At 41.2% G+C, this 15,599-nt stretch overlaps 2 long non-coding RNA genes across 2 annotated transcripts in view; both read left to right on the top strand.

The window, feature by feature from the left end:
• The window catches only part of LOC121362093, a 52,373-nt gene extending 45,840 nt beyond the window's left edge, over positions 1-6,533 (top strand). The window contains exons 4-5 of the long non-coding RNA XR_005956442.1: positions 4,970-5,147; positions 6,474-6,533. This is a non-coding gene — a long non-coding RNA (uncharacterized LOC121362093). The remainder of the gene's footprint in view (positions 1-4,969; positions 5,148-6,473) is intronic.
• A 172-nt stretch (positions 6,534-6,705) lies between these two features.
• LOC121362092 overlaps positions 6,706-15,599 on the top strand; it is a 50,975-nt gene continuing 42,081 nt past the window's right edge. The window contains exons 1-2 of the long non-coding RNA XR_005956441.1: positions 6,706-6,724; positions 7,017-7,205. This is a non-coding gene — a long non-coding RNA (uncharacterized LOC121362092). The remainder of the gene's footprint in view (positions 6,725-7,016; positions 7,206-15,599) is intronic.

Genomic DNA, 15,599 nt, shown 5'->3' with positions numbered 1-15,599 from the left:
GCATCTCTGGAATATTAATAAAATTCTGAATCTTTGAGACACCAACTGGTACAGCATTGCTTATACTGATTGAAACTAAATGCTAATCCTTTCCTTTATTTGAAAAAAAGTCCCCTTTGTTATTTAAAACACTGATATTAGTGTGATATAAAGGGCCATTTTATTTTAAATTGTATTGTAATGTAGTTGTTAAAATAATGTCTAATCATACTATATTCAGATTCTACAATGTAAATTTGATGAGACAAGAATCCAGTCATTTTACAGCCGTGAAAACAGAGACGTATGTTAATATGTCCAGTTGTTCTAATTCTGTAAATTTATTAAGGAAATATCTGGTTTTAGATTTTAATCCTGGAGGCTTCCAAGTAACTGATTCCTGAATGCTCACTCGGAGATGGTTTTGCTTGTGAAATTTAATAAGCTAGATTCTTGCGGGGAAAAAAATCAGCGAGGATTTTGACATCCATAATGAAGTGTAAACTTTATTACTGATCTGGTTCTGCCTTTTATACATTGGTTAACTTGGTTGGTCTAATGACAGCCATCTCTCTGAATACACATACACATTCTGCTGTGTTTGAATCAGCAGACGGGCTGTGGATATAGATAAACCAAGACTGTAAATTATGTTTTGCCTGTTTATTCCTGCTGTTCTGAAAGCAGGGCATGAAAGGAGCAGATTGCATTGTTCACAGGGAGAAGGCAGTAGCTATACCATGTCCCCCTTACCAGTTCTAATAGGTTGGATGTTTATTTTTTGGGTTTGCTTTGTTAACCTGAAGGCAGATTGAGAAGGCAAAGAAATGAATATGCTTCCATCCTTGTGCTGCCTGGACTTTGCTCAAAACTAATCTCCTGTAAACTTAATGAAGCTTTATAGGTTGAGTTTTCACTCTGTAAAATTTTTTGATCTGTTTCCAAATTCACCTTCCTCACCATCTCTCTTTCCTGATGTTTTTGTTTCATGCTGTTGGTTATTGTCTCTCTGCTCTTTGTCCTTCCTCTGCCTCTTTCAATGGTATTTTTTGGTTCCTTTCTGTGCTTGTTTGTTACTCCTCTTCCCTTTCCCCCCTCACAGATTTTTCCTCCTCTGTCAGCCTTCTGCTCCTCAGGTTTTTTTCCAAATGTTTCTCTCAGTTCCTCCATTTGGTTCCCTAGTCCTTCCACGAATGTGTATTTCCTAGCTCCCATTCTGCTTTCCACATTCCCCTTCCAGGTTTTACTGTCTGATTTCTGTGTTTATCTTTTTTTATTTTGTCCCTGCTTTTCTCAATTCAGATTGGTTTAAAATACTGTAGGAAAAGCTGCTCTTGAGAAATTTTATCCAGATTGCTCAAAGAGCAGCTGCTGTTCTGGCACTTCAATACTGAATCAAACCTGAGCCCAGGGGATAGGAGGTCCTTAAAGGATCAAAGTGCAGCTTCAGAATCCTACCCAAAATATTTGCAAGCAGAACATGAATGTAAACCCACAACTGAGAGTAGCTGAAACCTCTTCCCACAGTTTTGACGTGATCTGGTATTTTAAGGGTGGTGTTTAGTTTTGGTTTGTTTTTTTTTTTCTTCTTCTGAAATAAGGATTTTTTTCTCTCCTTATTTAGCATTCTTGAAACTCCAAGCAGGGAAGAGATATCATGCATCTTGAGAAGGCCCTAGGGCCCCTAAAATTTTCAGTACATTTTTGCTGCTTTGCTTAATATATAAACTCATTTAAATACTAAGTTTTGAAAAGCTATCACGAGAAAATTCTGAGTCAGTAAAGTTTCTGCTCTTACTGAGGCTGCAGGTTATGTGAAGTGATCAGAGATGCTGAAAAACATCTGAAAGATTTTTCTGAACTGAAAAAAGCTCTTCAGGAACTTCAAATTAATAGAAACATTTTCATAAAATCGTGAAATAGAAATATATAAAGAAAAAAATTGTTAAAGTAAATGGCTCCTGCCTTGAGGATTTGTTAATAAATTCTTATGAATACAAACGTGAAAGTAAAGTTTATTAGCAACAAAATGAAAATTGCTACTTCCCATTTTTTTCAACTGTGAGCACTGAACTTAGTTTCTTTTTAATACTATATTTTGTCTCATTATCTTAAATTACATTCATGGTAAAGTTACTTGCTTTTTAAAAAGTACCACTTTCAATATAAATTGTGTGTGTCTGTAGCACTGAAACAGAGAAGCTGCCTGAGTTAACTTATTTGATTATTCACAGAAGAAGCCACCCAGATTCCTGAAGTTCAGTGAGCAAATGGTTTTTATCAGTTTCATAAATCTGTTTGTATGTGCAAAATCTATAAATACTGTTACCTTTTGATTGCATTTGGTATTCAGAAACCAAATGATACCCTGTTCTGCTTCTGATTTTTATTTCAGTTGCATGGCATTTCAAGCTTAATTTAAACACAATAATAACAAAGTCTATGTCTAATGCATTGATTTCATTTGTAAAGCCACCTAGACAGACACACATGTCAATAGGTTTTTTTCTTACTAGTTATATATCAGGAATGCTTTAGACATGCTTTACCTGCATTTTATGTGGGGCAAAGCATTGATTAAAAGATGATAGTATTTGAATGTGGTTTTGCACAAAAAAGTGCAGGAAATCTAAAAAAAAATAAAAAATTCTTAATAGGGTAAGGCTTGATATACAGACTTTAAAAGTATGAAATGATAGGCAATGTTCTGTCTTCAAAGAAAACATTGAAACTTACGGTCAATTAATACAGTATTTCATAAGATGTTTGTCTTTCCAGGCTGCATCAGTCACATAACAGTGAATAAACCGTGAATAAAACACAGCTCAGTAATTGCCTGGTGTTTTGTTCTGTATATGCAAACATCTGATTACTGGTGTGGTTGTAGCAATCTGGTAGAAATCCCCATGCAAGCACAGAAGCTTGGTCCAGGCACAAGGGATTTCACTTCTGGCTTATATGCAATGCTGTATAGGCTGTTCATATTTCTTCATTTACTTTATCCTCTATTCTGACTACTCTGGTGGTCTGTATTAGACTGCAATTAAATCTTACTTACAGATCTTGAAAAGAGTGTGAACAAAGCTTTAATGTGGTTTGGCAGAGCCAAACCCCTTAAAAGGCTTCAGCTGCTCAGCAGCCACCTCTCCGTGCTTTGCTCAGTGGAAAGGCAGCTCCTCACTTTGCAGTGAGGGTATCTGGTACCCCCCAGAAAATACTCCTCAGTGCCTCAGTGGCTGAATTCCTCACATGACCTTCAAATGAACACCCATTCTCATCATAATTTCTTCTGGTTGGTTGAAGTGCTTTGACTCTGACCATTTATGATTCTGTTTACTCTTTGGAGGATAACTTATCTGAATTCAAACCCTGAGATGCGTCAGTGCAGGTGTTTTTAAGAGAAGGTGGCTGCCTTAATGACTGCATTGAAAATAAATATATTATTATAATACTCTTTAGAGGAGGAAAGGTAAAGAGTGACACTGGTTATGTTTTATTTTTTAATGATCCTACTAAATCTCATTCTTTGCCATTCCACTCTTCTTTTAAATTTCTACACCGAGCAATTTAAGAGTTAAATTTAACAGAGATTAAAATCAAGAAAAATATTTTTTTTGTGGAGAAACTGAAGTCCAGGAATATATTATTTTGTACTGATTAATTTTATTCTAATTTTTTATATATTGCTTACAGGTGCAGTGAAAAAGTATTTTTGTCAGTAAAATGCTCTTTATGAATCATGGATAGAATCACATTTTCCTCAACCAGCCTCTTCTGGGGGAAGCCCAGGTGCCCTCCTTGCAGCACAGTGTAAAGGTTTGGAGCCTTGGTGTCAGCCCAGATGTGAAAGCTGTCCCTGCAAGGCAGACACAGGCTGAGCACATGTCTCTTCTCAATCACAGAGGCTCCAGCTTGGCTCACCACCCGCAGCCTGGGCAGGATTTCTCCTTCTCCTAGGCTTCAGAAAAGAGTCGGCGACCATCAGGTGGTGCAACAAAGGTGGTGGCACTCTTTTGATTGGAAAAAGGCACAAAAAAAACCTTTTGTGGACATTTACACTATGTTGTTGGGCTTTTCCCTCTTTTCCACGTGAGGAGGTAATAGAGGACTGTGTCTTCTTTGGGGTTTATGGGAGCAGTTGCAGCCACTCCACACACCTCAGTGTATAAAGAAATGAGAAAATAAAAGTTATAGGAATTAGTGAAATAGTCCTGAAATAACATCTGCTCCAGGCTGTGTTCAAGGATAGGTGGGCTTGGTAGGATATTATTTCTGGAATTTCCTTGTAGGAGTAAACTTTTGAGACCTGTGAAGTTCTGCTGAGCGCCCTGGAACTTGCCATGATGTGCTGCCCACATGAAGAAAATTAGCAGCTGTTTTTCTTAAGGTGCGATTAGGAGAATGTTTCTTGAGAATTGTTTAACTAAATAGTATTTCTAAAGAAAATCCTTGAAACCCAACTTTCTCCCAAATGTATCTCAGAAATCCCAGCTGCCTGGTGGCCTGTGCTTGGCTAGTGGTGTAACCCAGGCATGGTCACTCCATTCCCAGATGGATGTCTCTGCAGTGGGGAGCCTGGCTATGAGGGACAGCTCCATCTCACTTTTGGTGGAAAGCGTCAAAAATCTGACTTCTCAATATATCTCTGAAAGTACTGAAATTCCTTGTTATAACAGAATTTATGTTTTCAAACTAATCCTGTGTTTTAAGTCTGTATTTTCTTCTGAACCTAAAATTCAGATGAAATTTCTAAGCTTGTTTGTTGCTATGTTCTTAAAAAAATGTAGGTTGAATTTCAGGGACATTTCCACTGCTACTTTGTTCAAGAAGGATTTATGCCTCTGAGAAGTCATCTTAAACAAATTCTTCGGCAGACTCGCATGTTGAATGGGTTTTAACTTTGAAATTGGAAAGAGAAAGTTTTTTGTCCTGTTTCAAGTGAAATGAGACCTGTGTGTCTGAGCTGCTTTTCTTTGCTCCTCTTTTTCAGTGCTTTCCATCAAATAATTGCTGAGCCAGTTGATCAATTTCAATCAAGTGGGGCAGAAGGAAAGAGCTGTGAGACATGAAGTTTCGGAAGAAAACAGGTTCTTCAGTATGTCCAAGGGTCCTTGAAGAGTGCTTTTACCAGGGAAAGTGATCACAACGCCAGGAGCACCCCAGCAGAGGTTGTTACCTGCCCCAGTGGAGGGGTTCATGAGGGGTCCTTTGGGAACTGGCACCTCTAGGGCATGGGAGGCTCCTCTGCCACCAATGGCACAGTGAGGTCTTTGTCAGGTCTTTGTCAGTGAGATATTGCTCAGAAGCATCTTGTTGTCTTGTGCTTGGGTCTCGGCCATGTAATGTAGTTTACATGAGGCCCAAAGAACACACCTGTCTTGGGGTAGCTAGGTTAGCCAGAACTGACAATTAGATGTTAAATAATTAAATTGTTTTAGCTATTAATTGTAAGTGAATGTTGTTTTTAATTGCACTTTAATAATGCCATGCCCTTTATAACCAAAATTAATGTTTTCTGTCTCTCTGTTTTTGAAGTACATGTCAGTTTAATTAAACTATTAATGGTAGACAGATTTTAAGTACTTTATATTCTTCATTAAATTGTATCTGCTCAACAAGCATAAACAGGAAAATAGACTCAGAAGGAGATTCATGTTCTGCCTGATAAATCATTCATCATCAGATAAGATGATGAGGCATGCTTGTTTTTCTGTAGGCTCACAATGATAAACAAATCCACTTTTGTGTTGTAATATTTATTGAGTTCATAGAAAAATAAACAAGACTGTTCACTTTTAATATCAGCAACAGGCCTGAAAGCTGCTGTTTGCATTTATGACTGGTCAGTCAAGCAATATCTTGATGCTCTGAGGGTCAGTCTTAGTTCATTTTGTCTAGAGTGCTTGTTAGCAGAGCATTTCTCTGGTCTAAGATATAGTTCTTTCAGCGCCATTCAACTGCAGTAACGATGAATATTTCTGCTGTTCCCACTGTGTTGCCCAATTGTGTGTGGAAAGAATTAAAATAGCTTGTGATTTGGCAGAAATGATATATTTATAATGCAAATGTTGAGTAAGTCTGAATCCTTGTAGGACTGCAGGAAGGTTGTTGGAAACAATATTTTGAAGATTGAGAAAGACAAATTATGGCAAGGTCATTTCTTCTCTATTGGTAAAGTCTGCAAATCCTAGTGGGCTGTTAATGGGGTAACAGGCAGAAACTAAGAAACACTGCAGCAACTGCTTGTGATACATTCCTGTGCATATTATACAGGCAGACAAAGATGTAACTGGTTATAATAGAGACAACAAACGTCCTTCTTTTGTGTGGCAGATCAATCAATAGCCAGGCATGTGATCTTGTTCACTATTATGTTAGTAATGAAACCTTCTTGTGATGTGACAACTGTGGAATAACATTTGGTCACAAAGCTGGTGTTAACAAGCACAACTGGCACTCTGGTAATTAGACTGATTCCTGGTCTACTTTCACAGATTGTCGATAAATGCAGTAAACAACAGGCTGCTTTCTCTCAGAAGAAGTTATATGAAGTTGTCATCCATTTGACGGTGTGTACTGTATTCTCCTTCATCTTCTATCAGATCCTGCCAAGGTGGGGATGTGCATGTATTTCGCTATAAAATAATTTTTCACAGTAGAAACTTTGAGTCCATTGTTAAACAATCACCTAATTAATGTCAACCTTTTTTTTCTCTAGGCAAGAAAGCTAATTTCTCAGTTACAGGTAGGCAGTTAGATGGAGATGTTCTTCCTCAAATTTTCAATGTTCTCCCCTGTGATACAGCTGTGTCTGCTGTGGACTGCCATTTATATTGTTTAAGGATAAACCGAAATCTTAAAAACCATAGATTACCCTTGATTTAAAGGCCAAGAATATAGATAATATAAAAGTGTAGTATAATTTTTTACATTAAACAAAATAAGTACATTCAGCCACGGATGTGCTAGCCAGCTTTTCCATCACCAATTTAGGGTTGTTATGTCAAAACTCATTTGCTGTTTTGCTCTTTCCACAGACCTGCAGTAGTGGAAGGGTGAACTGGAGTTTGGTCTTTTCACCCTCATGGCAGAGTAAGAAGGAATGAGAACTCCTTCCCTAGGCCCTGTACCTCCTCCAAGCCCACAGCCTGGCTCTGCACGTAGGAGAATGTGTGAATGCTGTAACTCTCGTCCACTTCCAAAGCAGAAGAATTGAATCAACTGAAGTATGTCTGGGGAGATTTTCAGTTTATTTTGCATTGGCTAAGTGGCAAAGCTTAAGCTGTGGAGGCACTGTAAACCAGCAAGGGTTTCTGTGTTTGCTCTTCTTTCACGAGGTGCACTCAGAAACTGGAAGCAGTGCAGAGTGGATGATGAGTAGTGGCAGTGTCACGGTGTGTCTGGGCACTGGTGCTACATGGCACTTTGCTCAGATCAGTTGAGTCCAGCTCCATCCTGATTTCAAGGGTTCTTACTGGTTTGATTTGACGAGGAAGGGTTTCTTTCTTGTGCTGGGCCATGTTTTGACCACTTGCTGCAACTAAATTCACTCTGAAACTTCAAGAGAATAGTGAGTATCTCTTCATGGCCATTATCAGTTGTTGCCAGATTGTAATTCCCTTTGTAATGGATGAAAAGCAGCGGGAAGGAGTGTTTTACAGTAGGTAGCTAGTTTTATGCAGGTTTAATACTGGAAGATGCCCTATTAGCAGTCAGTAAACATAAAAACTAAATTCACACTCATAAACCAGGGAGATGTTTTGGACACATTCACTGAGCCATAGGTATCAAGAAGTTAGAGGATACAAATAGCAGTGAATGCAGTGTGCTAATCTGAATGGTTGGAAATGAATATCAGAGGTGTTTGTTGCTGCTCCTTGCAGAGCATTCTCTGTTCTGACAAACCACTGAGAAAGACCAGTGAGGCTCTCTAAGGCTTCTAGGTTTGTACCCTACAGACCCCTAGGAAAGAACTGTGGAAAGTAACAAAAGAATGTGGGGGATTTTGTCTGATGGGTAAGAACAGTGTTCAGTGAGGGATTAGCAAGAGGCCTGTGGGTGCACCGAAATGCCGTGTGCTCAGAGAAGGGGCAGAGTGAGGATCTCTTTTGACTTGTGGCTGGCTGTAGATGGTGGTATCATTTTGAGTGAGATCTCATATCACACAGAATCACAGAATGGGTAAGGTTAGAAAGGACTGCAGTGGATTGTCTGGTCCAACCTCCCTGCTCGGACAGAATCATTGTAGAGCACAGTGTGCAGGATTTTGTTCAGATAGTTCTGGAATTTTTCCGGTGGGGGAGACTGGAAGTCAATCTATTCCAGTGCTTGGTCACCCTCACAGCAAAGATGTTCTTCTTTGTATTTAAGTGGAACTTCCTGTACATCGATTTCTGCTCATTGCCTCTTTTCCTGTTGCTCAGCACCCCTGAGCAGAGCCTGGTCCATCCTTTGACACCTCCCTTGAGACACAGAGAGGGATATGATTCCCTCTCAGTTGTCTCTTCTCAGCTGAACAGCCCTAGCTCCCTCAGTCTTTCCTCATGATATGCTCCAGCCCCTCCATCATTGTCAACTTCCACTAGACCTGCTCCAGGAGCTCCATGTCTCTCTTGCTTCGTCCTTCTCTGCAGCTGGAAGGACAGAAATGAACCAGCTTGTGCTCCAGATCCCTTGACCTGTTGACCTAAGGCCCTGAGGTCCCTCTTGATTGTTTGCAGCCTTCTTGTTGGGACCTTGTCAGTGCCTACCTGGAAAACCAGTTCAGGGTAACAATCGATGGGAAGTTTCTGGGTGACGTCTCTTGCGCAGGCTGCAGAGAGGCAGCGTGACTCCCTGTGGCTTGGGTCTGGTTGGTGATTGGGCCCTCCATCCCCCTCAAAAGCAAGTCACCAATGACTACTGCCTTCCTTTTTTTCTTCATGGAGGAGGTTTTGATGCATGTGGTAGGCTGCCCTGCCCTAGGCAACACCTCCATCTTGGAAGAACCTTCATCCATGTACACATTTCCCTGGTCCTCATTTTGCTGATTCTCAGATATTAAGGCCTCATATTATTTTATAAGGGTACCTGGGAAGGCAAGGTAAGTTGGGGGCAATCATCCCCCACCCCAAGCAGAAACCCATTTCCACTCCACATAGTCCTTCCTTGGTTGGGAAGGCTCTACAGGAGAGCTAGGTCTGACCTCCTTCTGAAAGCAGGGTTAGCCATGAGGCCAAACCAAGTCACTCAGAGTTTTGTCTGGTCTGCTGTAGTGAACCTTCAAGAGTGGAGATGATGCAGCCTCCCTGGGATGCTGCTTCACTGCTGTTCTCCTACCCAGAAATCACACTTCCAGTAAAAATGTGTCTTTTCAATTGTTTCTCCGGTTTCAACTTGATTTTGTTTGGACTCAGTGCTTCCCAGAGTACCACATAGATTACTATGGCCAAGCCTCACATCTGTTCATAAAAGACTCAAATCTGCTGCTGATGCAACACTGAGATTGCATTGACCTGTCAGTGGGAGTCCATAAGCAATGAATATTTTTTTGCTGCAGGAAGTCAGAAAATAAAGCCTTAGCTTCTAGAAGAGACTGGGTTCAAGTACCACTACCTGCAGTAGGTAACAAGAACGTTTGTGTCATTTAAAAAAAGAAGCAGTTGCTCAAGAGCATGTTGAAAGCATCACTTGTTTGGAAAAAGAACCTCTGAACTTGGGAGATAACTGAAGAAACAATACAAGTACATGTTTTGTACATTATATTATTCATATAATTTAAGCTCTGCTGTTTTGAGAAGGTTTCACCATGCATATTACTTTGTAAAATGATGACAATGCAGAGTGTTTCCAGCACTTGGCTGGAAAATCTTAGCCATGGCTGCGCTATTCAGACCTTGTTGATGCACTGCTTGTAGAAAAGGTTTTTGTCAGGAAAAAGCGCAGTGTTCTCCCTTCTTAGGAGTATATTTCACATTCTAAAGTGATTTCTTTTGTAACATTGAATAAATTCTAGTTTACTAGATTCGATTTCTAAAGAAATGTAAGGAACAGAGTACAACTAAGTGACAGATAAGATGCCTTGGCATTTTGTGTTTATTTGCCATCAGTTACTTCCATATTAAATTGTTCCATTTACAGGCTAGTATAATTTTTTTCCTAAGCACCTGCTGCTCTGTCTAGTTGTGGAAAATGAAGCTCAGTTGTTTATAACCTGTGCTGTACTTCATCACTAACCTTCACCAAATGTAGGAGTTCTGGAATGAGAATAAAGCTTCACCAGTGGTAGCACAGCATGAGGCAATGTATAATGCATATTACTGTGGTGCACCTGTGCTAGCTTTCCCTTGCTTATTGGGATAAAAAGTGCACTTTATTAGCAGGCAAATAGGTAAAGCTTAAGAGGCCAATCTTCTGTACTTGGCATATAGGGCTCCCATTAACATTAGTGAGTAAAATGGATATATTTTGACGAGAGAGCAAGGACTTAAGAGGACAGAAACAAGATGACACTTTCATAGTCACTTCTCTGACCAAAACTGAATGTTTTGAGTCTCTAAATGTAAAGATTGCATCATGTGTTTTTATTAACTGTCAAAAACCTAGTGAGGAAACCAGGTCTAGTCTCTACCTTTGAGAGAACAAAATGCCAACTTCTCCCCTGCCTGTGCTTAAGCCTGTACTCAGTAAAACACCTTTCTGCCACCTTTCCCACACTGATAACAGTTACCTTCTTGTTTTCATCTTCCCTGTGGAAATTATTAATTAAACATTCTTTAAGAAGAAAGCTTTGTTGCTATCTAGATATTTCAGATTTTTTTTTTGCATCTTTTGAAGGCTGTGGGTGCATGAAAGAAGGTGGTGAGAGAAGGATGAAGATCACAGATATTCCTCTGGTGATGCACAGAGGTTTTGTGGCTCTGTGATCTCCAGCAGCTTTTTGTGGCACAGCCCATGCAGACCAGACATGCTGTTGGGGTGGATGCTCTGTGATGGCTGGAGGGAAGAGACCAGCCTCTCCCTGAAATGACAAAGGTGGTGTTTCCCCAGTGTTTAGTGTAGGCAAAGAATTCTCTGTACATCCTTTTTGACATGTACAATGTACCTGTCTTCCCAATTTCTCACAGAGAGTTAGACTCTGAATTTTTAACTTGCAACTAAGCAAGGCCACTACCTAGAAGAAATGAGAGATCACCTGAGGAGGTTTCTGAACTAGGTTTGCTGGGGAGCCTCAGGCTTATTCTGGCTTTTCAGGATGCAGCAGTAGCCAAGAACATTTATTCCCATTTCCACTTGGCAAAGAGGATTTTTTTTCCTTCTCTTTTCTTTCAGCTATGGGCTTCATTGCAATTACTTTTTTATCTGTCTTTCCAAAATCCAATTACTGAAATGCTACTTTTTAGATGCCCTTAGCCAATACCCTGAGTGTACATTTGAAACAGCTAGACAGATATGATGTATAACAGCTTTTTGGTCGAGTGGCAAAACTGAATCCAACCCAAATGAACCTGAATCAGGAAGTTTAATAAGTCTTTTATGAAGTTAAAAAAAAAGTTATTTATATTCTACATTGAAAGAAAAAAAAGCTTAAATATTTGATGATTTCTTTTCCAGTTTTTTTTTTTTTTAAGTAGGTATTTTTTTTCAATCATAACACATTTTCATTTCTTAGCGGTAAAGCTATTTTTAGGAAAAAACCTCACTTTGGAGTCTCACTTTCAATACAGTAAAAATTGTTCCAACATGTAAAAAAGAAGAAAAAAAAAATCCCTTGTCAGCCGCAGCTGTGTCCTGCACTGAGCACGGTGCCCGGGCTGCTCTCATTGCTGTGTGCCCTGCTGGAGATGGGTGGTGCCCGGCCACAGTGTCCTGCTCTGTCCTGCGGGTCTCGCTGCTGCCTCCACGGACCGGCTCCACTGAGGGCTGATACTCACCAGGCTCACCTCAATGTGCTGCTTTTGTATCTGTGCAGCTCTTGTGGTACAATCTAGGCAGGGCATGATTAAAGAAGATGACCCAACTTTCCTGCTGGCCAGCTAAGTTTCATGAACTTCTTGGGAAATTCAAAGCCTGGTTATTTTTTTAGTGTGTCTGCTGGGGAGATAGCTTCCTGACACATTCGAGATATTTTGTCACTTGGAAACATTGAGCCAATTTAGTTAACGTTTTAATTTTTGTTGGATTTATAATTGCAGTCATGTGTCAAGAGGTAAGTTTAGACAGCTTGGTAAGCTGGAGAAGCTAGCAACAAATTGAATCAAGTGAATATCCTTTCATTTCAATGTCTTTTTCTCTCCTTGTTTCAAGCCCAGAAGGAGGTCTTAAAGTTGATGAGAAGATAAATTCAATTATACTTAAAGCTAACTTTGGCTCTTAGCTCTCATACTACCTTTGCCCATCTTTGCCATCCATCCTATTGCAATCGTTTAGATTTGCCCCAATAGTAGTTTGCCTATTATCTTTGCTAATGAATTTACTACTGCAGAAGACCACTTGCAAGGCTGTCTTAAACATAATGAATGTAATTATTTAGCACAAAACCAGGGCAGCATCTTTTTCTCTCTTGACAAGTATAATTCTTTATTCTCTCATTAGCTATGTGCTTTGGTCTCAGTAAACTAGTTATTGACCTGTTCATTTAAGGAGCTTCAGTCTAAATGCTTCTTCCCTTATTTAACTCAGACAAGTTCCTCTAATTTCCCCTCACCATGCAATGCTAGCCTGTAAAATGTAACCATTGTTCATTTGTTGTGGAGAGAGCTGGAAGACAGGAAGCTATTCTTAGATGGATGCTCAACCTCCTGAGCCCTGCTTGCTTGTCCCTGGTTATAATGGATACAAAACTGTATGGGGCTTAGTAGACATCATGTAAACTCTATAGGAAATCTGAGCCAATGAATCATGGAGACAGACCCCCACTGAGCATTGTGTGTCTGAATAGACTGCAAATAGATAGAAAAGCAGCTTAAGCAAGTGGCTTTCATATGACAAGAATGCATAAATTAGAAATGAATTGGGAGTATCTGTTGTTTTAAGGCAGTTGGATTTTTACTTTCTTTATCATTTTCCTCTTGTAAGAAGCCACTAATTGCTCAGACTACACTGAAGACTGATGCAGAGTCTGTGCATGTGTGTGGGTTTTGTTGCTCTTTAAGCCTTCTCCACTGGATTGTGCTGGCAGTGCCATCCCATGCTGCCTCCCCAACACCTGTACATCTTCCCCATCCCATCTAGCAGTGTCTCTTGGAGCATCCTGGGAGACTCCCGCCTGAAACATGACATAGATCCCTGGGGAAATCAGGAATCCAGTGGTGTCAGGCCTGCAGAGGTGCAGATCCCCATCCCCAGGAGCACAGCATCAGCTGATCCCTTGGCAGAGCTGAGATTTCATCTCACCCTTTCATAACTCAGGGCAGCAGTCAGTTGCTTCCTGTTCTCCTTGGGCCATCAAGTGCTTAGAATTCCCAGCAGGTGGGCCCTGACCCTCAGTGAATGGAAGCACATGGCATTTCCAGGCAGGTTTCTCCTGAAAACAGCTGTTGCCTGACCAATGGGGACATCCCAGGACCACCAAGGTGCAGAGCCTGCTTGGTCTGAATCCCATCTGGCCTAAGTCAGAGGGTGGGCTGTAGGGAGAGAGGCTCAGATCCAAGGGCCATGTAAGCAAGACGAGGATGAGGAGAGTGCAGAAGGGCTGGCAGTACAAGCTCACCTGCCAGCTGGGACAGGGACATGTCACTTGGACATGATGCCATGCGGACTGTGGCTGCTCTCATCCTCCTGCACGTGGTGAGCTGGTCTCACAGACAGGGTTATGGTGCTCTCAGGTCTCAGAGAGCAGGGCCAGGTGTTTGCAGGAGGAGTGCTGCTGCTGGCACCCACCATGGCCTCAGCAGCAGCAGAAGTTCATCCCTCCTCTGAGGCAGCTGATGTGGTGGTCCAGGAGCTGGGGAGGTTCAAGGGCTGGCAAATGTGGCTCTGTGCAGTGGCAGACTGCTGTTTTGTTGCTTGCTTTTTGATTGTTTTCTGGCTTTTTTTTTCTGTGCCTTTTTGTTAACTTTGCTATTTTCTGAAATGAAATATCCTGTCTCTAATTGTTCACAGATTGTGGTAATAGTCTGCAGGCAGATGGCCCATAGTTTGTGGTCCAGCAATCATATGAGAGAGAGACAGCAGCCCTCAGTTGTGTTTATAAATACTGGTGCTGAAGCGTCGCTGTTTCTTGGGGCCCAGTATGGGCTGCCCTGGCTCCTGCTGTGATGATCTGGGTTCCTGGCTGTGTCCCTTGTGCCAGAGGCCCGCATGAGCTCCCTGGCTATCTATAATCTGTGTGGCCTCTGATGGGTCTCCAGATGGGCCCTGGGGGGTAGCACCGCTTTGTCTAGGGAAGCAAAGAGGTCTGTGTCTTTTCAGGTGGGAGGAAGGTGACACCTGAGGGACCTGACGGAAAACAGGGGGGAGGAGACCAGGCAGAGCAGCTTAGAGACCCAGCTTGGGGGGCTGACACCGTGCAGTGAGGGCAGGCTGGAAATGAAGGGGCTGTGAGCAGCCTGTCAGGCTGTGTGTCCCAGGGACACATCTCCTCATCCAGCACCTTCGCTGGCAGTATTCCAAAGGCCAGTGCCAGGAGTGCCTGTCTGAAAGGGGACAGCTCTTTGTCAAGCAGTTGTCCCCAGTGGGCTGGGGAGCAGCTCCAGGGCAGCAGGCAGAGGCATGAACCACCCAGTGGATATATTTGGGGTTGTGGTGTGTCTGTGTTGTAACAACTGCAACAAATCTGTGGAAATGTGGCTCCACAGCATAATGTAAAAACCATCAGGTATTGTATTAGAAGTGAATACAAATTACAGCTTACACACTGCAGAAAGTCAGTGCAAGGTATTTTACAAGGGCATGTAGTGATAGGACGAAGTGTAATTGCTTTAAACTGAAAGAAGATTGGTTTAGATCAGGTATCAGGAGAAAATTCTTTACTGTGAGGCTGGTGGGACACTGGAACTGGTTGCCCAGAGAAGCTGTGGATGCCCCATCCATGGAAGTGTTCAAGGCCAGGTTGAACAGAACTTTGAGCAACCTGGTCTAGTGTAAGGTTCTCTGGCCATGGCAGGAGCATTGGAACTAAATCTCTAAGATCCTTTCACCCCAAGCCAGTCTGCGATTCTATGGTTTATATTTAAGAAGGGAAGATAAGGCACTGTGTTTTAGCTGACTAGCTTTCTCAAAGTTATCCTTAAAATTCTAGTATTTTTAATAACAAAGCTTTTAGCCAAGTATTTTATGTGAGGCAGCTTACTTTCAAGATGTTGTTCCACTTCTCCTAGGTAGATTAAAAAAAAAAAAAAAAGGGCTTTATTTTCAGCCAACATTTGTCTGTATGAATGTAATTGTGCTGCAAAAACTTAGGAATAAACACCTTTACCTTAGGGAAAGGTTAACGGTTTAATTGCATTTTTATGTTTAAATAGTGATGCTTTAATATATCTTCTTCTTGACTGTAATTCCAGTTCTCTTTATAAGAGTAACTTGTCTTGCTAGTGCATGAATTCTCAGATAAAAATTAGACAAATTATGAAGTCTACTGTCAGTGGAGAGCAGGCAGCAGGACAAAGTGGCATGACTAAAAATGTATTGTTCAGAACAGT

This window comes from Pyrgilauda ruficollis, unplaced genomic scaffold (assembly GCF_017590135.1).
Source record: "Pyrgilauda ruficollis isolate IOZ18807 unplaced genomic scaffold, ASM1759013v1 scaffold6, whole genome shotgun sequence".
Taxonomy (NCBI): domain Eukaryota; kingdom Metazoa; phylum Chordata; class Aves; order Passeriformes; family Passeridae; genus Pyrgilauda; species Pyrgilauda ruficollis.
The sequence above is the reverse complement of the archived record's forward strand: the minus strand, read 5'-3'. Positions and strand labels throughout refer to the sequence as shown.